The following is a 22844-nucleotide window of genomic DNA, read 5'->3' on the forward strand; positions in this document are numbered from 1 at the left end:
CTCTTTCTTCTTGGGATGTTTAGGAGCCAAGGCTATAAGGAAACGCTATTGTTCTGTGATGAAGCTCTCTAGCTTGAACAAAATGGAAACCAAATCCTATTTTGGCTGGCTTTGTTTACTAATCAGCAGGAGGATGTCTTGAGCCATGAGTTCTGAGGAGCACAGATAATCATGGAAAATATAACTGGAAAGGACCAGAGGTCCATTCCCTTGCCTCACATCCAGGTGAACTGTATCTAACTCACTCATGACAGATTTTGTATTTAATAGATACAGAGATCAGATAATCCCCTTTCTATTCGTAGTGATTTTTTTAATGTTTCTCTCCTCTTCTAATCTTCCTTCTTTTCAGCCTAAATGCTCCTCCTTTCTTTAAATCTCCTTGTGTGTCAAGTTTCCTACAACCTATCTTTTTTTTTTTTTTTTTTTTGTTTTTTAAGGGGATTTTAAATTTTTTAACAGTTCATGGGGACCACACACAAATACTACGACAGAAGAGCTGTTTTCCTACACTCTTTTTTTTTTTTTTTTTTTTGGCTTTTTCTAAGGGACATTTAAATTGTTACTTACTTTGTTGGCAGTATGTTACTGAACAGTAGGTGCAGTCTGCGGCAGTCACGCTGAGAAAAGAGGAAGGACTGGTTCTTGTGCCCCGTCTGGAGATGGTCCCAGCTCCAAACACATGGGCTGCCCCCGTGGAATATCTCACCTCCATGGAAGAAGGCGCAGCCAACTGGTGTCAGCTGGACATGGCACTGGTGTCTCTTGGCTGTAAGTGTAAGTTGGAGACTCTTTCTAGATGAAAAGGCTAGATCCCAGAGCTTACAGGCTTTTCTGTGTCTATTCAGCAAACTAATCCTTCGCAAGATTTATTAGCTCTGCCTTCCTGCCAGGGCTAACCTGTCTCCATTACTTGTGCCAGCTAGCTTGAAGCCAGCTGAAATCTCTGCTGCAGCGTCTCACACAATGCCATGCACGAAGCAGACGGACAGAAAGCCAATCTCTTGATCCTCTTCTGCAGAGATCGTTCCTTGTCAGACCAGGGGTGCCTTGCTTAAGCTCTGCCATAGCTGAAGGCTTTTGCTGATAAGAGTGTTTGCTTGACAGTACTTCCCCAAGGCTAATGTGTTCATTTAACACAAGAATTTCCCAAACTTTTTGCACGTACGATCATCTTGGGGCTCATCTGGATTTTTTTGATGATCCTTTCACTTCCAACTTCTTTTCATACGAGAGAGTTTGATTTCTCTAGGGCTGGAGAATGGGACACAATTGTAATGGCTTTTGCTCAAGTATTTTTATATATTATTTTTATATTAATCAGGAAAATCCTAACTGCCTTTCACTGCTGGCAGCAACTTGTGTCATGAGCTGTTCCCTGGAAAGGATAAATGCTTCCTGAGGGCTTGCAACCCCTTGTCTGATAATCTCATCTTGAGTTTGGACTTTAAAGTAGAAGAAAAAATCACAACTTGGGAATGAAGGATCCCAAATTTGACTGGTGCAGGAGGCCATGAGATGAAGCGTGCAAGTGGACTGCTGGTCTGTTTAGCTGAAAGTCAGATGTTGTGGTCTTACAGTTATGTGAGGAGTACAAAGCAGGAGGTTCCTAAAGTACTCTGCTGGCCTCGTGCACCAACGTTAGCAAAAGACATCGTAAAGCTGGTCTTGAAATGTCTATTTCAATACTCTGGTTTTGAAATATCTGCCCTAAGTAACAGGGGAGAACACGATCTGAAGGGAATTGTCAATGATATTGAGGTTCAGATTGGATATTAGGAAAAATTTTTACATGGAAAGAGTTATTAAGTCTTGAAATGTGTTGCCCATGGAGGTGGTTGAGGCACCATCTCTGGAGGTGTTCAAAAGACGGGTTGACATTGCGCTTAGAGACATGGTTTAGTGATGGGGGTGTGTTTTGGGCTTTTTTTGGGTGGTTTTTTTTTTTTTTTTTTCAGAGTTAGGTTGATGGTTGATGACTAGATAATCTTAAAGGTCCCTTCCAACCTAGACAATTCTATGATTCGATATTTTCAAGAATTTGCACTCTGCTTGCATGTGGCAGAGGTAAGTCTCTGTCTAGGGTCTGTCTTCCTCAAACCTATACTGAGGAAGGAAAAACTGTTGGGTCAGGATTTTCTGCCCCTTCACTTCACAGGTCTGGTTTGATTGTGGCTGCCTGCTTTAATTGCTGTTTGATAAAAACGCTGTAAAAACCCTGTGGAACAACCAATAAATCAGTAATATATACAGAAAAATGAAAAAGTGTGTGTGTTCCCGAAGTGATGCAAGAAACAGGCGGTGTGATCTTCTGAGATCTTTCAACCCTTTTGTTTTTGTTTTTTCCCCCCCCTGAGCTCTGAGGGAGCTCCTGTTTTTCTACCTGGCTGGTGTCAGAATTGATGATTTATATCTCCCCCATCTCCCCAGCCGGGAGGTGCCTTGGAATCCAGTCCAGCCAAGCTCCTCTGCCAGACAGACTGGTGTGACTGTGTGCTTCACCCAGCACTGCCAGTAAGCTGCTGCCCTGGGGTGAGGTCAGGAATACTCTTTATTGTTCAATTTTTTAAGGAACAAGTCGAGGCTGCTGCTGAACCGAGGACAGAAACACGCTGTGAACTGAAATCATTAACACTGCTTTGATCACAGAAATATGGGTTGTTTTATGTATGGCTATATAGGTATTACAGAGTTTGCAGGAAAGGTGTTAATGATACCTCTTCATCAACCTAATCCTTCCCATTGGCGTTTTGGGGTATTATGTCCTGGTTTCTGTCCCTGTCACTGCTGTTGATGCGTGGGTTTGTGTTTTACCCCTTCACCCTTGTGCCTGGAAGCTCTCCTGCACCCAGACAGAGGAAGGTGCTATATGAGCTCCATGAGCTGCGGGGTCCCAGCCTTGGTTGACATCAACAGTTGGACTCCAGCTTTGGAGTCTTCAACACAGGAAGGACATGGACCTGTTGGAATGGGTCCAGCGGAGGGCCATGAAGATGCTCAGAGGGCTGGAGCACCTCTGCTGTGAGGACAGGCTGAAAGAGCTGGGATTGTTCAGCCTGTTCTTCTCTTTAGCCTGGAGAAGAGAAGGCTGAGGCGAGACCTTATCTACATTTACAAGTTCCTAAAGGGTGGGTTGAAGGAGGATGGAGCCGGACTCTTTTCAGGGGTTCCCAGTGACAGGACGAGGGGCAACGGGCACAAGCTGGAACCTGGGAAGTTCCACTCCAATCTGAGGAAGAACTTCTTTGGGGTGAGGGTGGCAGAGCCCTGGAAGAGGCTGCCCAGGGAGGGGGTGGAGTCCCCTTCTCTGGAGATCTTCAAGCCCTGCCTGGATGCCATCCTGAGTGATGTGCTCTGGGCAGCCCTGCTTTGGCAGGGGAGTTGGACTGGATGGTCTCTAGAAGGTCCCTTCCAACTCTGACAATTCTGTGATTCCATGATTCCGAGGGCTTGGCTGGAGGGAAGGAGGTTAGCAGAAGGAGAAGTTCCTACAGCACGCCTACCAAGTGGCAGCTCGCATTGGCTCAGGATGCCGTAAACCACTTTTTAGCCTGGGCACATCTCCATCTACATCCAATCTGTGCGGCAACCAGCTGTGCTGAAGAGCAGGGCTGTGGCTTTCCCTGGCCCTGTCTTGTAGAAGGTGAAGAACCCTATGTAAGCTGATGGCTCACCTCACGGTGTAAGGTACCTGAAGAGAGAGGGGAAACACAGGGCGCGCACCGTTAAAGATAAAAGAGGGTGTGTGGGTGCCATTTCCTCACCGACTGAAGCTGTTGCAGTGTCCCATCTACCTGTGGTTTAAGTGTCCTTTCAATAGCACTTCCACCAAGGGGACAGTTTGGAACAACTTTTGATCCATGGTAAACTTTCAGGGGAGACCTGAGACCAGAATGTGATTTCTCTTGCTTAGTTCATATTCTCTCAGCATATTCTGATTTTTTTCAGGTTTGATACATTTTTTTTTAATGTCCATGAGATTTATGCTTTGCACTCTGACGACAGTGTATTCCCAATATATCCTTGGGTTTTTCTGGGGGGGGGGGTTTGGTCTCATTTGCAATACCTAATTTTGATGCTCTTTAAACTCAGGTGCTTTGCAGGCAGAAACCCGTGGAAAGTGTGGGTACTTAGGACTTATGAGAATTGAGTACCTTGTGTCTGAAGGTGGACGGACAGAAATTAAAGTGCTTCTAAGTCTGGAGAACTTTTGGAAAACGTTTCCTCCCTCTCTACCTGACGATTTGCAAGATTGGGGTGATTCTGCTGTAGAAAGAAGCTGCGGACAGAGTGAATAGGTGGTTATTTTTTGTTCCTCGTGACACTCTGGATGACAGTCCGCATCATTAAAACTCAGCGCGTGTGTACTTGGTATTAACCCGATGGGATAGCTCTGAGATGGCTTTATTTCTTCCAGAGATACGAAGATGAATTGAACCCAACCAGTTTGCAGCCCGGCGTGTCTCAGCTCAAGGCTGCTAATGACGCATCCTGGAAACACAGAGCATCAGCAAGTCCTTTGTACTTGGCTAATATTTTTTCCTGCAGTAACATGAGAGCAATTACAGCTTGGAAGCATGGGAGCTGGGAGGCTGGAGGAGAGGAAAAAAAAATTTTTGAAAAGGAAAACAGGATTTCATGAAGTGAAGGCAGGGGGTGTATGGGGGGGGGTGGGGGAGCAGGCATCTGTAGATAGTTGGCGCTGACAGTTGCTTTTGAAATAGATAGGAATTTGGAAGGAGAGAGGTAGAACAGCTGCAAGTGCGTGTATGTTTTACGGAAGGAGAAGGAGAGCAATGTGCAAAAAAAAAAAGCAAAAAAGCAGAGCTAGGCAGGAATCCGTGGAAGGGGTGAGAGGAAGTGGAGCACAGCCAGAGTGAAGTTGGGGAAAAACCAGCTTAATTCAAAGAGGTTTTCAGGAAGGGGTATAAACTATAGTGCAGCTGATGTAAAATTCACTGTCTTCCTAGTGGCTGCCAAGGAAGGGAAAATTGCTGTTGTCGCCTGCCTGCTGTTCCAGCCTGTCCTCCTTCCCTCCCCGTTTTATCTTTTGATTTATAGTAATAAGAAATTGGCCTTCCTAAGAGCGGGTGATGAGACTCGGCTGAGGGACTAAAGCCAAGTCTCTGACCTCTGAGGGTAGGGTAACGCTCCTGAGTCATTGACTCGTCCTCCCTATTGGCAGCTTGATGGATTCTTAACTACGTTGTTAGTGGCATCTCAGTGTTGCTGCCCGAGTCGTGCCTTTTTGTGTGTAAACTCTGACTCGGAGAAACAAGTTCATTTCAGGCTCTTTGTGTTTCTCTCCTCCTCCTTTTCGCAGTTTTTACTTCTTTAAATGTAGACTTCTCTTGACGGATCATCTCCATGGTAACTAAGGGGACCGGGCTGCCTACAGAAATTGTAGTAATAAAGTGGTTGGTTTTTACACATGATGAAAAGATGATGAAGCACAATGATAGGTGATAAAGACACAGGTAATTGCTCTAGAATAATATTGCTGCCAAGAAGATGACTGAACTCCCACACAGAAGATGAACAGATGGTGTATTTATTGAAATTCATAGGCTGCGAGAAGAAAAAATGTAATTGATGGCTGTGTAGGTTTTGTTTCAGTTCACTATCCGCTGAGCAGAGCCGGGAGAGCCATGTGCCGGCAGATGGAGCCCGTATGCAGAGCCACCGTAATTTTCACTGGAGAACTAGCTTTTTTTTTTAGCTTGAGATCAGAATTCCAACCAGAACCATAAAAGCAGCAGAACCGCTAATTGCTCGGATGCGTTTCGCTGTTTTAGATCTGCCACGCAGCCCTGTTTTATTTTAGAATGGAAAAGTTTATTTTAGTTACTTCTGTAAGAAGGCTGGTGGTGAGTTATGCTAGCATACCGGGAACATTGAAGTAGAAGGTGGAAAAGCCAACACTTGCAAAACTCGTGCTCGGTACAGGTTTTCCTAGAGCGGGTACGCGTTTGGGTTAGTGAATGGCAGCTGTAGCTTGTTTGCTAACCCGGTTGCTGGAGGGGATCCTCTGTGCTGTGCAGAATCCAGGGGGAGGCAAAGGCAGGGTGGTTTTCCTCTGGTTGCTCTCCCTGCATTTTCAAGTATAAGATACAGGCTGGCTGGCCGCACTCAAAGGGTTGTGGTCAATGGCTCAATGTCCAAGTGGTGGGCAGTGATGAGTGGTGTTCCTCAGGGGATCGTACTGGGACCAGTGCTGTTCAACATCTTTGTTGGAGACATGGACAGTGGGATAGAGTGCACCCTCAGCAAGTTTGCCAATGACACCAAGCTGTGTGGTGTGGTTGACACGCTGGAGGGAAGGGATGCCATCCAGAAGGACCTGGACAGGCTGGAGAGGTGGGCTCATGCAAACCTCATGAAGTTCAACCAGGCCAAGTGCAGGGTCCTGCAGCTGGGATGTGGCAATCCCAGGTGCAAATACAGGTTGGGCAGAGAGTGGCTGGAGAGCAGCCCTGAGGAGAAGGACTTGGGGGTATTGGTGGACAAGAAGCTCAACATGAGCTGGCAGTGCGCACTGGCAGCCCAGGAAGCCAACCACATCCTGGGCTGCCTCAAGAGAAGTGTGGCCAGCAGGTCAAGGGAGGTGATTCTACCCCTCTACTCTGCGCTGGTGAGACCCCACCTGGAGCACTGTGTCCAGCTCTGGAGTCCTCAGCACAGGAAGGACATGGACCTGTTGGAACGGGTCCAGCGGAGGGCCATGAAGATGCTCAGAGGGCTGGAGCACCTCTGCTGTGAGGACAGGCTGAGAGAGCTGGGGTTGTTCAGCCTGGAGAAGAGAAGGCTCCGGGGAGACCTTAGCCTTCCAATATCTGAGAGAGATGGGAGGGACTCTGTCAGGAAGTGCAGTGACAGGACAAGGGGTAATGGTTTTTAATTGGAAGAGGGGAGGTTTAGATTAGATACCAGAAAGAAATTCTCTGCTGTGAGGGTGGTGAGACACTGGAAGAGGTTGCCCAGAGAAGCTGTGGCTGCCCCATCCCTGGAGGGGTTCAAGGCCAGGCTGGATGGGGCTTGGAGCAACCTGGTCTGGTGGGAGGTGTCCCTGCCCGGGGCAGGGGGGTTGGAACTCAATGATCTTTAAGGTTCCTTCCAAGTCCAACTATTATATGATTCTATGATAAAACTGGTCAAATTAACATTGGAATAGCTGCACTGCTGCTTTGCAGTGTGGTGTGGTGGTCCTAAGCATGGGTGCTGTGGCATCCCCTGCCACAGGGTTTGGTGTGTGCAGGTTCCCAAGAAGATTCCAGCAGTGCTGCCAGAACAAACTATCCGTGGGAATCATTGTCTGAAAGCCTTTCTCTGAGAGGTGCAAATAACCCTGCTTATGAAGAAGAGTGCCAGCTCTGGAGTGTAAAGATTTTTTTCCCCCTGTGTAACAATTGCTAACTGCTGGGAGAAGTCCTGTTGGGAGGAACTGATTGAGCTAAAGCGCTGGTGGCAGACTGCTGTCTCCCCTGGGGTGCTGGTGGCTCCTCTGTTCTCAGCAGCTTTGGCACCCCTGTTGTGCCTCTGCTAACTCCCGTGGCACCGTGATTTATTGGTGATAATGTCTGGGTGCTGTCTCGTTCATCGTATGACTCTCTCTTCCTGTACGGTCTGGTGCTACTTTACTGATTGTAAAACTCATTTTCTCATCGAGCTGGGTAAGGAAACCGCTTCCCACTTGGGTTCACATCCAGCTGCACCTACTCACGTATTGACTACATTTGTGGGGCTTGCATGCAGGGGGCTTTGAGAGGGCATATAAATAAAAGAAGAGACAGGTTCTTTGTCTTACACTGGTAGTGTCAATGAGAATGAAAAAAAAATGTGTGGGCAGTACGGAAGAGACTCTCTTTTCAGGACACTTTGCCCTAGGGAAGAATCTAAAAGTTGTGGGTTCATTAATTGGCAGTGTTTGTGTCAAATTCACCCTTCATTTTTTCTCTTCCCCCACCTCTGATCAGAAAAATCAGATTTCTATGCAAATTGCTCCCGTTTAGCTTAAAACATTGCTGTCATTCTTTTTTTTCAAACTTCTTTCCTTTTTTTTTTTTTTTTTTTTGCAGCAGAAAAGGAGGGGGAGAAAAAGTTACCTAAGTGATACACCTTCTCCATACAAGATTAAACAGAATTGGTGCTGGCAGTGGAAAGACGTGCTTTTTTGAGACCTGTCAGCCAGCCAGCAAGTGGAGCATTAAAGGTAGAGACACCAGAGAGATGTAATATATTAATAAAAGAAAGAATAGAGAAGGAAAGGAAGAGCAAGGATCTGAGCACTGGAAGAAGACTGGCCTACCAGCTATATTTAAGCAGTTACTTGAGTGCATGAAGTGTGGTTGGAGTCATATTAACTCATCTTGGTGACTGTCCTTGTGGTGGTTGGTTCCTAACGAGCCTCCTGATTTCTTTCTTTTCTTTCCTGCTCTGCCCTTCACCAGTAATTGAGTGTTTCAGGCAAAGCTGGTCAAAAAGATTCTTATTCAAAACTTATTTTCCTGGCAGGCAAGCTTGGCAACACCAAAGGAAAAGGTAAATAAAAAGGTACTGTCATTTTTCTGGGAGAAATTATAATTTTCAAAGTTGGAAGCTGAACTGTTGTCACGCAGGCCGGGGGCGACCTTTCCTATTGCTTTTTCCTTTTATAGTTTACCTTCTCTCCCTTCTTCCTGCCATCTCCATTCCCATTCCCCATCTCTTTTTTCCCTCCTTGGCTGTGTGAAAACTGCCAGAAAGGTCAAGTGAATCAAAACTGATGTGAAGATTTCCTCTCCAAGGTGAATGTTTTTCATTGGAAGTTTTTCAGTCTCCCAAAAGTAATGGCTATTCTTGGACTGGTTTCTGCCTCAGATGGGCTGAGGCTTCTCTGGTTTCCTTGCCCATGAGGGCAGAGCTGAGTTGTTGCTCTGTGCGATGGTTCCCAGATCTCTCCATCGGGCAGCAAAGCCCATCTGTGAAACGAGGGGTGGTCAGCCCTGGAACAGCCTGCCCAGGGAGGTGGTGGAGTTGGCCTCCCTGGAGGTATCTAAGAAACGTGTAGAGGTGGCACTTCAGGGCATGCTCTAGTGCCTGAGATTGTTAGATTGTTGGGTTGGGTGTTTTGTTGTGGTTTTGTGTTTACGGTTGGACTTGATGGTCTCAAAGGTCCCTTCCAACCATGAAGATTCTGTGATTCTGAGCAGTGACCTTTCCCTGTGCTGCTTGGCATGAACTGAGAGCGCCTTAGTAAAGTGAGCATGAATAACTTGCCCTAGTTTAGGGAAGAGCTTGGATTATGCGATATCCATGATATTTTTTGTACAGTTGAGTTGTAGGACCAGGAGACTGGTATTGAACTGGTGTGTACATAGCACACCAGTTGGGCTGGTGTGGTGCTCTGTTAGTTGCTGGGCAATTAACAGTGTGAACTGTTTTTCAGAGACCATTTCTGCTGGGACTGCTGCCCCTGAGCTTAAAGCAAATGACCAGAAAGGTGTATTTAACAGGTAGAGTTACCGGAGCAGGTGATTTGTTTGATCTACTGAGTGAAAGCTGCAAACCAAGCTGTTAGTTTTTCATCTTACAATGATGACGATGCTCAACGCAGCTTGCCATCTTATGGGTTCAGAGTATTTTTAAATTTAAAAGTAATTTGAAAAGTTAAACAAAAAAAAAAAAAAGCAACCTGTGGTGTGCTGCCAGAAGAATGGTTGTGCTGTGTCAACGCAAAGATCCCCGATGCTGGCTGGTAGGAAGGCAACCTGTGGTGTGATGCCAGAAGAATGGTTGTGCTGTGTCAATGCAAAGATCCCCGATGCTGGCTGGTAGGAAGTACCTGGGGAGAATGTTTAAGGACAGAGTTTGGTTATGTGTTCCCAGTTCTGTCAATTAGCAGTTTGGGGACTTTCTAGCTCAGAAGTTTCTGTATGGTTTTTGTGTTTGGTAGCCTGCGATGAACCCATACTCCATTTTCTGTTTGCTTTTTGAACCTATTTATGCTTCCAGCCCCTGCAACGTCCTGCAGCAGTGAGTTTCATAGTCACATGTTGCATTAAATGTTATTTATGTCATTGTGGTTTGTACCTGATACCTATTCATTTTGTTGTGTTTCTAGTTGTTTTCTAGAAAGGAGTAGTTACAATTCATTCCTTATCCACCACCTCCATACTACTTACCATTTTATTACCCCTCTGTCCCTGCCCTGATCCCATAATTACCTCATTCTCTGTCAGAAAAAGTCAACTTTTTGCCTTTAGTAGACGCTATCTCTGACCCCTCGTTACCCAGGTTGCCTGTCTCAGGATGGTTCTATTACAACCTTTTTAAGACTTCTGTGCTATAGTGAAAGAAGGGGGTACAGTATGGATTTGTAGGGCAAAAATACTGTTTTTGTGGTCTTATTCCTTATTTCATTCTATTCATTCCTATTCTATTCATTCCTTATTTCATACTATTTCTTTATTTGCCCCGTTACTGAACAGGGCAAATAAATTATTTTCAAAGAACTATTTGAACAGTCACCAAGATCCCTTTTCTGAGTGAACATACCCAAATTATGTCCTTAAGCTTCTCTGCAGGTACCACTGGTGCAAAATTTGCAAAGAACTGTTTGAACAGTCACCAAGATCCCTTTTCTGAGTGAACATACCCAAATTATGTCCTTAAGCTTCTCTGCAGGTACCACTGGTGCAAAATTTGGCTTTCCTGCTCTAGGCCTATCATCATGAGTGTTCCTTGTACACCTTCATTATCTCTGACCCCACCAGCTCCCAGGAAGATGCCCTATTTCTGCAACACTTGAAAAAGACCTGTCATTAAATTTTTATGCTGTTAGGAAGTTGCTTACCACAGTTGTTTTTTGGTTCACCCTCCTATGATTCCGTGTTTAACTTGTCAGAAGTTCATCATCTTTTTTTCTTTTCTTCCTCTGGACATGATATTCATATCCTGAAGGATATTTTTTCCCCCCTTTTTGTCTTTACTGTCAGTAATTAGATTAATCTGCTGTTTGACCCCAAACAACAAATTGATTTTTGGGGTCCTTTTAAAGTATTTCGAATTGATAAGTATCCTGATGCTTCCCTATACATGGTCTTCTGGAAGTATTTCCACCTTTTTGCCCATTTCTTTTTACTGCTACACTGATTTTTATGCAGTTCTCCTTTTTTCAAATCCAAGCTTATGGCTTAGATTCCTGTGGGCTTTTTTTTTCTTCTGTAGGGTGTTGAAGAATAGCCATTCTCATATGTCACTGGGGACTAGCTGCTTTTCTATTACAGGTTTTTTAACTAGTTATTTATAATGTATTTTCATCACCCTGTCAAGATAGTTTCCCAGCCTGTGTAGAGTAATTGTAGTTACCATTCCTGTTTTCTGTCTGCAGACACGGTCTCCTGTAGCCCTGTGGACAGTGTCACAATCTGGTTGGTTTTAAACTAATCTTAATCTTTGTGCTTTTTTAGCACGTTGCAGCATTTCTCCTCTGGCTTTGCTTGCTCCCATGTTCTCCTGCTTTTGGTGTTCAGTGATTTACAGCTTCCCACTGGGTTTTGTCTTCCCCTGAGCCTTTTCCTGCTGTGTCCCCCTTATGCAAGTCCCTCCTCGCCTGCAGCAGCATAGGGCGTGCTTGCTGGGAGCTGTGACATGCTGGGGACATCTCTGTGCTCTTTGGCACCGTCCTTTTTGTCTCTGAAGATGGGGAATTGTCTGATCTCGTAAGCAAGCTGTTCCTTTTTTTTGTAGGAAATGCTACTGCACTGCTGTGTAAACATAGAATCACAGAATGACATGAGGCTGGAAGGGACCTCTGGAGATCATCTAGTCCAACCCCCTGCCAGAGCAGGACCACCCAGAGCAGGTTGCACAGGAACATGTCCAGGTGGGTTTGAATGTCTCCAGAGAAGGAGACTCCACCACCTCCCTGGGCAGCCTCTTCCAGGGCTCTGCCACCCTCAAAGTGAGGAATTTCCTCCTCATGTTTAGGCCCCTCATCATCTTTGTAGTCTCTGCTGTCCCTCTCCAGCAGTTCCCTGTCCTTCTGGAACTGGGGAGCCCAGAACTGGTCCCAGTGCTCCAGATGGGGCCTCCCCAGGCCACAGTAGATTTTACCTTAAGTATTGTGCGTGGTTTTGGTTTCCTCCTTCCCAAAAGGATATAGCAGAACTGGCAGAGGTCCCACAGGAGGGACAGTGTGGACATTTCTGGTCATGGGCATGACTGATTGACAAAGACTCATGAACTGGAAAAAGACATTAACTTTCGGGGATCATGAGATACACAGACTTAGGTGAGTAGTAGTGGAGAGGTGGGCTGGGAGTGCTTGTTCACTGCCTCATAAGGCCTAAGGTGTATCAAAGGGAGCTGCCTTCAGGAAGAACAGAAGAAGCTGGAGCTTCATGCAGTGGAAGGTGGATCTGCAGAGATCTCTTCTGAAGAGTGTGTTAGGTGCAAAAAGTTTGCCTGGTTTCAGTGCAAGGCTGGTTAAGAACCTGAAAGAAAGCAAGGCACGTCAGGCTCAAAAAAGTCCTAAGATCTGAAGATGGCTGGAGGTGGGAAGGCTACACAGGAGAAGGCACATAGGGTGTCCAGCTCTTGCTCTTCACTCCGCATCCACTTATGGCTGTGGCTGGAGAGCAGGTTGCCAGGGGGAGAGAGGTCCATGCAAGGAAGAAAGGCTGCTGGTACGTTCTCATCCTCTGCCGAAGCTTTTGCCATAGGTTTTGATTTCCATCTCTGATCTCCACCAGACCTCCCCCTAATTGAGTAGATTGACCCTGGCTCTTACACAGCAGGCAATTAATCAAAGATTGACTAATCAGCTCTCTCAATGGCTGGCACCTTGCAGAAAGCCTGGGAATCACTTACGTGCTGCCTCTGCAAACCATTTTTATGCTCCAAGATTTATAACCAGGTAAATCTATTGAATTCTGTGGGTTTACTGTAAACTTTAATTATTATAAGCTCTGAAATGTAATAAAAGTTACTTTACTTAGCTACCTTAAGTGGGAGTTTAAAAAGTAAGTTCTGTAGATGCTATAACTAATTACACTCAGTAGTTTTACCACACTATTAAAATTTAGCTGAAATCTGTCATCGCTCCCTGAAATTAAATACCTTGAAAACTGGCTGGCTGAGCAACAGAGTCTAAACTTGTTCTTTAGGGTTTAAAAGTAGTTTTATTCAAAGGCCTTAATTTTCATCTAAATCACTCCCTAAGTTAACGTTTGACACTGCCAAAATCGAGGGCTTGACTTTTGAGCGAATGTTCTCATTTCCGAAGCTGCAGCAGTTAACAATCAACTCGGCGGTGTTAACTGCCATCTATTAGGAGTTTGAAATTGAAAATGCACTATGAAATAAGAGAAAATGAAACAAAGGAGAATAAATGTTAACAAACACGAAGTCTTCCTGTGCAGCTGAGCTCCTTTATGTTAGTAGCGTGGTCTGTGCCGGGGCTGAAGCCAAGGGCAGCGAAGGGATCTGGTTGGAGCCTGTGGCACTGTCCCGAGGGGAGCAAGTCACTGCTGACATCCTCATCAAGGATGACATGAGGAGTGATTTTTTTTTTTTTCTATCCTCCCCTGCCCTAGCCAGGCCTGTGTACAAGCTCCCAGGTGGTCTTTCGAGTCCACTTCTAACTTTTTTTTTTTTTTTTAGGGGTAAAGTGCTTTGGTTTTTTTCTGCAGGAAGGGGGTAAAGTGCTTGTTTTGGGGTACTTTGCTTGTTTTGTCGATGCTGAGTTTTGCTATGCTCCAGAAAATCACATCTATTCCCTTTCTGGTAACAAATGTTGAAATCTCTGATTTACTAGTGTTAATACACTTAATTAAATAACCTAAATTGCCATGGGCAATTATGTACGCTGTCTCTTAATGTACCAACAACTTTCTTTTAGCCCAGGTGTTCAAAAGATGGGTTGACGTGGGGCTGGGGGACATGGTTTAGTGATGTTTTTTTGTCAGAGTGAGGTTGATGGTTGGACTAGATGATCTTGAAGGTCCCTTCCAACCTGGATGATTCTATGATTCTATCTTCTCACCATCACCATCTTCTCCTGGAGGTCCTCCACTGACTTTTTCCAGTGCTTCCCACAACTGATTGACAAGCAGAGCCCTGACTCACTCATCTCTGCTATGTTGTTCATGGTCCTTGTATTGTAGAAGCGGCTTGCTTCGCTTGGCTTTCTCTTAATGACTTTTGTGTCCTTTTTGTCACTTCTATGACCTAAACCATGGTGCTGTCACTGAAAGCATAATCTCTTTATGGCCTCTAGTCAGATCCCAGGCTGGACCACCCTTGCAACTGTGACTTTACTGGTGGGAAATCTCCCCTGTACATTTTGTCTGCGCTGTTAATCTCATGGCTATCTTTTTCACTGGAATTTTCTTCTCATTGTGTGCAGAAAATCCCGTAGCCAGAAGTCGATGTTCACAGAGGAGACAGAGGAGTCCTGCAAAGACTTTATTCAAATAAAGGGAGAGTCCACTGGGGCATTCCCATTTTCCGGAGGGCACAGCCTCCGTTTTGTCCTAATTCCTCAGCCACATGGAACCCTCTTCCTTTCCCCATTGGCAGAGGTACTTGGAAGGTACAGACTTCTCAATCCACCTATTACATCAAAGTTTAACTTTTGCGATTTTATAATTGTCTGACTTTTGCATTTTCAGTCAATCCCCAATTTTTCAGTTATCTCAGTCCTGCAGCTTCAATTAACTCTCCTGTTCTTTTGGCTATCTCACTCGGGCAATTTCAGTTAACTTCCCTGTTTGTGGAGACATCCTTATCCATATTTTATCACCTGTTTGTGACCCTCTTATCCCCGTCTTATCAGTTGCTGGTGGAGAAGTGCATTGTATTCCAGGGAAGTTGCACAGACTCTGGAAGCACTAGGGCTTGAACATGGACATTCCTCAATTCATTTGAATTTCCCTTCAGAGTGACTAAAGGTTTTTGAGGACCATTGTTTTGATATCCATTGTTAAAGTATTCGTGTGTGTCTGTGTTCCCCCCCTTCCTATCTACCTTCAGACAAATCTGGGCTGAGTTGGTGCTTCTTCTTTCCCCTGCTTACGGTGGGGCAGCAACGTTTATAAACAAGATCATCAGAATGCCTTTTTTGGAGGGGCGGAAGGAAAAAGAGTTGCATTAGGAACACCTGCAGAAAATTGCCTGCGGGAGCAGTTGACCTTAGAGAGGCAAGATGCTGCCGATAGCTGATTAGAGCCAACTTACAAATTGCTGCAGGTGATGGGGTCAGAAGCCCTTTGGGTTGTGAGCAGCCCTGCAAGCCCCTGCTGAGCGGGGAATGTACTCTCCTCCTGCTGTTCTTAGCCCATCTTTCCCATGCTCTCTCATGTTTTAAGCATTGTGAGTAGCTGGGTTCAGCTGTGTGATTTTTATTTTCCAGCCTTTCCATCCTGTTTTGGAGCACTAGATATGCTGGAAGGTGAAAACGCAATTTTGCGCTAATTAATAAATTGCTTGGAAGAGCTCCAGTTTCACTGCAGAGGGATCTTTTGCAGGCATGGACAATCAGGATGGATTTGCCCTGAATGCAGGGGAAAAGTAACTCTTCTACTCGGAATGAAATCTACGTCCAAAGTGCACATTCAGGGAGCAGTTGTGTGGATACTGACAACAGGATGTGATCTCACAGTAAGTATCACAGAGCCTTGCCTAAAATATACATCAAGGGTTTTTATTTTTAAGAAAAAAAATAGGAGTTGAAGTCCATTCTCTACCTCTTATTTTTCTTTTCTTTTGTTTTTAATTCTTCAGTGAAGTGTGACTTTGTAAGACACAGTCTCCAAGTTGAAATCTGCAGCTTTTCATAGGATTATAGAATTATAGAATCATATGGGGTTGGAAGGGACCTCTGGAGATCATCAGGTCCAACATCCCCACCGGAGTGGGTCTACCTAGAGCAGGTTGCACGGGATCTTGTCCAGGTGGTTTTTTAATGTCTCCAGAGAAGGAGACTCCACCACCTCCCAGGGCAGCCTCTGACAGGGCTCTGCCACCCTCACAGGAAAGAAGTTCCTCCTCATGTTTAGGTGGAACTTCTTAAATTCAAGTTTGTGCCCATTTCCTCTTGTCCTGTCCCTGGGCATCATTGAGAAAAGACCAGCCCTGTCCTCCTGACACCCTCCCTTGAAGTATTTATAAGCATTGATCAGATCCCCCCTCAGCCTTCTCTTCTCCAGACTGAAAAGACCCAAGTCCCTCAGCCTCTCTTCATAAGAGAGATGCTCCAGGCCCTTAATCATCTTTGTGGCCCTTTTCTATCCCCTCTCCAGCAGTTCCCTGTCCTTCTTGAACTGAGAGGCCCATGGGGTCGGAAGAGACCTTTGGAGTTTATCTAGTCCAACCCCCTGCCAAAGCAGGTCCACCTAGAGCAGGTTGCACAGGAATGTGTCCAGGTGGGGCTTGAATGTCTCCAAAAAAGGACATTCATGGGTGTGTAGTAGGCATATGACCAGGTACGCATTAGGATGGGTGCTGTGCTTACACCTTTTGCTGTAAGAACAGGTTTTACCTCTGTATATACAAGTCCCATCAGCAAGATCCCATTGCTCTTCCCCCACGGGAGCCCACAGCTCCATCTCTGATGGTTCGGAGAAGTAATGCCTGGTGAGTGCAAAGGGTAGGCTGCTCCCTGGAGAGGAAACACCTTATTTCAGACCGAGTGCCCGCTGTGATCCTTACTTTACTTTTCACTGCAAATCTAGGATGGAAAAAGTACATTTCTAAAGTGGCTCCAAACGATTTATGGCCAGAGTGTGAATTTAAGCCATGTAATAAGTTATATCTCTTTACAGGACTGAAAAATCGCTTAAAATTTCATGATAAATGAATGGCAATTTTTTAAAGGTGAATTTATCAGCATGATGATTGCTTGAATAAAGACCCAGCACTTGTAAGGTGAGAGCAGGTGAGATGCTAGTTTTAAAACAAACCCTACCAGAAGCAGCATAGGCTGCTTTATCTCGTTTCTCTGGCTGGCATTCCTTTGGTGGCTGTCACATGTTTACTGACCAGCAGCCTTCCTTCTTCCTTGGGACATTAAATCAACAAGTACACACAGAGAAAAGAGCACGAGCACTACTCCTGTGCTTGAAACTCAGGGTTGTGCTTCTCTCTGGCTTGTGTGAACCTTGCAGGTCCCAAGGATTTAGCGACCGTGTCCCAGGAAGAAAGCTTCGAAATGTGTTATTTGTGTGTGAAAAGTCTTCTTGGGAAATTTCACTGCTGGTTTGACTTGTTGGGCTGCTTTATGTAGGTGTGAGTAGGTAAGTCTTGTGTTTTGAATGCTTTGTGGCTATTTCTCGGTGAGAAAGATTGCTTTCCTCGTTTGTTACTTTGGTGACAATCAGAGTTTGAAAAGCAAATCCCCTATTACCAACACTTGCTACTTTGGATTTGCATGCTTGTTTGGTTTTCTTGAAGTACAAAGGTCTTGGAAATTGCAAGTAATGAAACAGGAGTTAGCCTTTTCTTCTGTTTTCTGCTTTGATATTGTGCCTCTTTCCTGCAGTCCTTTCAGATTTTACTGTCAAGCAGTGGTAAGACCGTAATTCCATATCCATAACGAGTACCACAGGTGTGGAGTATTTGCATTCCTGTTAAGCAGAGAGCACATCTGATCGTTGTGCAAGGGAAGCCACGGATAATTGCAGATATTTGTGACAGAGGTAGGTTTAAAAAAAAGGAACTAAACGTAGCAGAGTGGCTGTGGAAGAAAACAGCTGAAGAGATTGAAATAAAGTAGTAAGTAGACTCCGCAGCTGGGCTCAGTGTGTCTGAGAACATCCAAGGAACGGGCTGCACTTGATTCTTGTGGTCCGTAATGTCAAGTGTTTTGCAGAATGTGTGTGTGGATGTTTGCTCACATGGGCTGGACTGGAGCCTCAGAACTGCAGAAGCCCTTGAGATGAGTGGAATCTATTTTAGTTTCTCTCCATCGCATCTGCTTTGGCGAGCAGTCGCCTCTATCTGCCTCCTGGCTCTCAAGTGGCACGGCTCTCCATTTATCCCCGAGAACGCTCCAACGTCACAGCTTTTTGCTTGAAAGAAACTCCAGGCAGAGGCTTTGAAACTTGTTAGAGCAAATGAATCCTCCGGGGCAGCGTTGTGCTCGCTTTAATCTGGAGGGGGCCCTTCTCCCAGGTTTTGTCGTGCTGGGATCCTGCCCTGCATGCTCCTGCTTTTACAAAGGAGTTCTGGAGGGGTGTCTTACATCCTAAACGTTTGTTTTCTCTGAGGTCATTCCTGCTGCCTATTAGATCTGTGACGACTCTGCTTTTGATTTTCCATGCCCTGTAGAAACAGGTATTTTGGGCATAAATCCCAGGGTCCGTCTTTGATTCAGTTTGGCTTGAACTGAGATTAAGCAAGACTCCAGAGTGCCTGGTACAGAAAGAAGGTGAGATACAGGACAGAATAAGGTGGGAAAGCACATGTAGGGAGCCAGCTCCTCTCCTGACTGTTAAAACCAGCTCTGGTTCCCTCTTCCTGATGCCTGTGGGACTTCCTTGTGTTTCTGTTACCGCAGAGCCCTTGTTTAGCTGAGCAATGGCTGGTTCACACCCTTCTCCTTGCAGCCCCAGTAACAAGCAAACTGCTTTCTTATGCTAACGTGGATAGAGAAACGTTCCTGGTGACATGGTGGAATGTGGCTGGCTAATCTCTTCGCTGTATTTGATACACGACTCTAGAAACCACCGGCGTTTTTTTCCCCGAGCATTTGTTTTAATGGCTTTTGTTATTGTTAGAACATGTTTTCCCAGGGCGTTGGTCATTTGGTCGATACCAGAGGCCTAGAAGTCTTCTGTGCTCTTTCTTTGAAACCACACCCTGCTTTATGAGCAGCCCTCTGCTTCTTCAGGGCTTCCTTCTAAATACCAACAATTCCTCCATCCTCTTCCTCAAGAGCTGGAACCTGAGCTTAGTAGCTAGCCCAGGTCCCAGGGCACTGCATGGTGGGGCAGCATCTCTTCTGCAGATGTCCTCCTTGTACTAGGACAAAAAACATCTAAGGGTCCCTCACACCAACTGTGGCAATACCGTGAGTTAATCTGGCAGCAAATGAAGCGTGTGGACTTGGAACTTAGTGTAGGCTCGTGGCTTTTAGGTTCAGAGAGGGGTGTGTTAGTGTCCTCTGAGATGCAGGACAGAATGACCTCCTGAGGTGAAGACCAGAGTTGAGTCTGCGGTTCTAACATCCCAATTCCCTTCGGCAATTCCCCTTTGTGTGGAAAGGTCATACTTGGGGCCACCTTAGGTGATGTAGTGCTGAGGGTTGTCAGATGGTAGTTGGCTTTTCGTGGATGTGAGTCTCAACACCACCAAATAGAATTCCTTGTCTCTGGCAGCAGTGTGACTGTAGAAAATTCCTCTCCCATTTGCTGTTCAGGCCTCTCTTGGTGGCCCCTTGGTTGTGCTAAATGCCAGACTGATTGTCTGTTTTTGTGGCTGGGCTTAAACGCCAGAGCCAGAAACCTTTAGTGGAGCTGTAGAAAGGTCGGTCTCGTTTCTACTTCAAAAAAAAAAGAAATAATTAAAAAAAAATCAATTACTGGTTGTGCTTTCAAGACTAAAATAGCTACCAGAGCTGCCCTTTTTAGCATTGTCGATTAGGAATTTTACAATAAAGCAGGTGTTCTGTGCTGCAGTTTGACAGCATGCCCCAGTCTAGGATGGTCAAGAGATACGTGGCTGCCCCATTTTTTCTTTTTGGTCAGCAGTTTGCCACGATGATGGCTTGGAGCAACCTGGTCTGGTGGGAGGTGTCCCTGCCCAGGGCAGGGGGGTTGGAACTGGATGATCTTTGAGGTCCCTTCCAAGTCTAGCCATGCTATGATTCTGTGATAATATTGGAAAAATTATTTTTCTTTCAAAGGCCAGGGCTGAGGCATGGTGTGGGGTCTGTTGCCTGCAGGCAGCCCTCAAGTGGGCAGTTGGTCTCCTCACCACCTGTCCTCTCTGCAGCCACGTGCTGGGTCCAGGTCTGGAGCTGCCGTGCAGATACTGAGCACGTTGTGGCCTCTTGCCACCCCTTTCTCCCCTTTGGTAGCTGTCAGGAGATGTCCGTGGCCTACAAGGACCCAACAAGTAACGGGTCAAGGAGGAGCCAGGGCTGGGTTCTGGGAGTGCCCTGCTTCCTGCGGGTACACGGCCTGCTCTCTGCAGATGGGAAATTGTCAAAGAATTAAGAGATTTGGTTTGATTAGCTGAAATCTCCTGTTGGCAGCACATTTCCAGTCCCTGGAGCAATGGAGATCAGAGAGGTTTCCAAGGCAACGCACAGCCTTCGGTGAGAGGTTTACTGCTGCATCGTCCTTGGTCAATTGATGGAGTAGGGTTTATTTAGGTCTTTGAAAAAAAAAAATAAAAAGCTGCTGTCCAGCCTTTTGCTGTGGTGAGTCATTCTGCCTTGGGTCAAATTGGTGGAACTAAGAACAAGGTTTTGTGGATGAGAAAAATAAGTACATGAGAGCATAAAGATCCCAATTAGATTTCTCTTTGAAGAGGTGAGAGCACTTCAGTTCTGAGTAGAGACAACTTATTCTTTATTACCGCCTAAATATGAGAAAAGCAGCAACGGAGATCCTCCTTTCTGCTTCATCTTCCCTTTCCTCTCTCTCCCAAATGTAAAATACTTATTCTTGTTTGTTGGAGGACTCTGTGCTCACTGTTGAATTCTTGACCCATTCCAGGGAGCCTTCCAGTTTGACCTTCTGTCACTGTTTTGCTTGTTGCTCTCTGCTCCCTCCTCGGTTGCAGAAGCCTTGATAAATTCAGCTTATGTAAGTTCTCATGTACATTGTTCCTCCTTTTGCGCCACCAGGGAGATGAAAAGCTCATCATGTCACCACTGTGAGCACCGCTGTGGCAATGGTGGTTCTGAAAGTCATCGTCTGCACCTGGGGAGGAATAACCCCCTGCACCAGGACAGGTTGGGGGGTGGCTTGTTGGAGAGCAGCTCTGAGTAGAAAGACCTAGGAGTCCTGGTGGACAACAGGATGCCCATGAGCCAGCAATGGGCCGTGGTGGCCAAGAAGGCCAATGGCATCCTGGGAGGCATCAGGAAGAGTGGGACCAGCAGGTGGAGGGAGGTCATTCTGCCCCTCTACTCTGCCCTGGGGAGGCCCCATCTGGAGCACTAGGACCAGTTCTGGGCCCCCCAGTTCCAGAAGGACAGGGAACTGCTGGAGAGGGGACAGCAGAGGGCTACAGAGATGATGAGGGGCCTGGAGCATGTCCCTGACAAGGAGAGGCTGAGGGACTTGGGTCTCTTTATTCTGGAGAAGAGAAGGCTGAGGGGGGATCTGATCAATGCCAATAAATACTTAAAACCCTTTAAGGTGTCAAGAGGATGGGGCTTTTTTCAGTGGTGCCCAGGGACAGGACAAGAGGAAATGGGCACAAACTTGAACATAAGAAGTTCCGCCTAAGCATGAGGAGGAACTTTTTTCCTGTGAGGGTGGCAGAGCCCTGGAAGAGGCTGCCCAGGGAGGTGGTGGAGTCTCCTTCTCTGGAGACATTCAAAACCCCACCTGGACAAGATCCTGTGGGACCTGCTCTGGGTGGCCCTGCTTTGGCAGGGGGTTGGACTAGATGATCTCCAGAGGTCCCTTCCAACCCCATGGAATTCTGTGATTGTGTCTGTTGTTGCCTGTTCATTGGCCTGGATTCAAAAGTTGGGGAGTGCATTGGGACATGGGCATCTCTCACTGTGACTGTTCCCTGGTTTTACTGAGATAATGGGGTTGTGCCAGCGGCGTGCAGAGCTTTCTCGGAAATTTTGGAAGGGATGCTCATGTGCACTGTCAAAGAGGGAAGCGCCATTGTGCTGAGTGCAAGGCCTTGACTTGCTAAGTTAGTAAAGGTTTCTTTAAAGTAATTCTGGAAATGATTGAAAAGACATGCTAAAGCACTAAGAGGACCATACTTGCTGGGTTGAAGGTGGTATATGAGAGACACCATGAGGGTGTCCTTTTTTGTTTACTTACAATTGAGATAAATGTGGGTTGTGTTCAGCAGGAGATGCCTTGCTAGTTCAGGAATCATAGAATTGTCTAGGCCAGAAGGGACCTTCAAAGGTCATCTAGTCCAACCCCCCCGCAGTCAGCTGGGACACCCCCAACTAGAAGAATTATGAAGCAGTCGCTGCATGGTTTAACATGGGGATTTTCTGAACATGCAGGTGCTTCTGTTCCCTTGTTGAGTGTGTACCTCAGCTGGTGTCATGTAACATGGGGAGAAGAGAAGGAATTAAAAAATAAACCTAGATGCTGCCCACTGAGAGACAAATACTGGCCTTCTCTGTCATAAAACCAAGGCATGGCCTTTGTAGGCAGCAATTTGTACGTGCGAGGGAAATATTAAAAAGGGTGGAGGAGCCTTTAAAAGTCTACATTGGCATCCTTACTTACCCTTTTTGAGAGGATGGCACTTGATAGATAAGTCACCGCGATGATGCGTGGTTATCTTCTTTCCCTGTCTCAAAATACTGCATTAGTGATACCATGGCAACAAAGAAGTTGCCTTTAAGGAAAAGGGAAAAAAAAAAAAAAGGTGGCAGACTGACAGCCCTAGTCTTCCCTTTCCAGTACGGTAAGGTAGTGGTGGTGTCAGCTGTGATAAAATGTATTTGATGATGAACTCTGTGTTGTACTGGGACATGATCAAAGACAAACCTAGTACAGTAAGAGCAGGCTGAGAATCTTCGGAGAAAACATGATTTTGTCGAACAATTAAATTCTATTTAAATTATAACTTTTTCTAAGAAATACATCATCTTGAAAAAACTTTCCGAGACCCGAGTTGTGTCCTTATTCACGATGGAATTCCTCTCTGAG

At 45.9% G+C, this 22844-nt stretch overlaps 1 protein-coding gene across 7 annotated transcripts in view; it reads left to right on the plus strand.

The window, feature by feature from the left end:
- SYT16 (synaptotagmin 16) overlaps positions 1–22844 on the plus strand; it is a 90683-nt gene that overhangs the window by 9140 nt on the left and 58699 nt on the right. For 5 of the 7 annotated variants that reach the window (XM_014966618.1, XM_014966621.1, XM_014966617.1 and 2 more), the window contains exon 1: positions 17083–17273. The exons of 1 other annotated variant lie outside the window; for it this stretch is intronic. The gene's annotated coding sequence lies outside the window, so the exon portion shown is untranslated. Of the gene's footprint in view, positions 1–15542; positions 15640–17082; positions 17274–22844 lie in introns of those variants that run through there. One more of the 7 variants, XM_014966620.1, reaches the window with a different exon arrangement.

Source organism: Calidris pugnax, unplaced genomic scaffold (assembly GCF_001431845.1).
Source record: "Calidris pugnax isolate Ruff unplaced genomic scaffold, ASM143184v1 scaffold74, whole genome shotgun sequence".
In the NCBI taxonomy this organism is placed as follows: domain Eukaryota; kingdom Metazoa; phylum Chordata; class Aves; order Charadriiformes; family Scolopacidae; genus Calidris; species Calidris pugnax.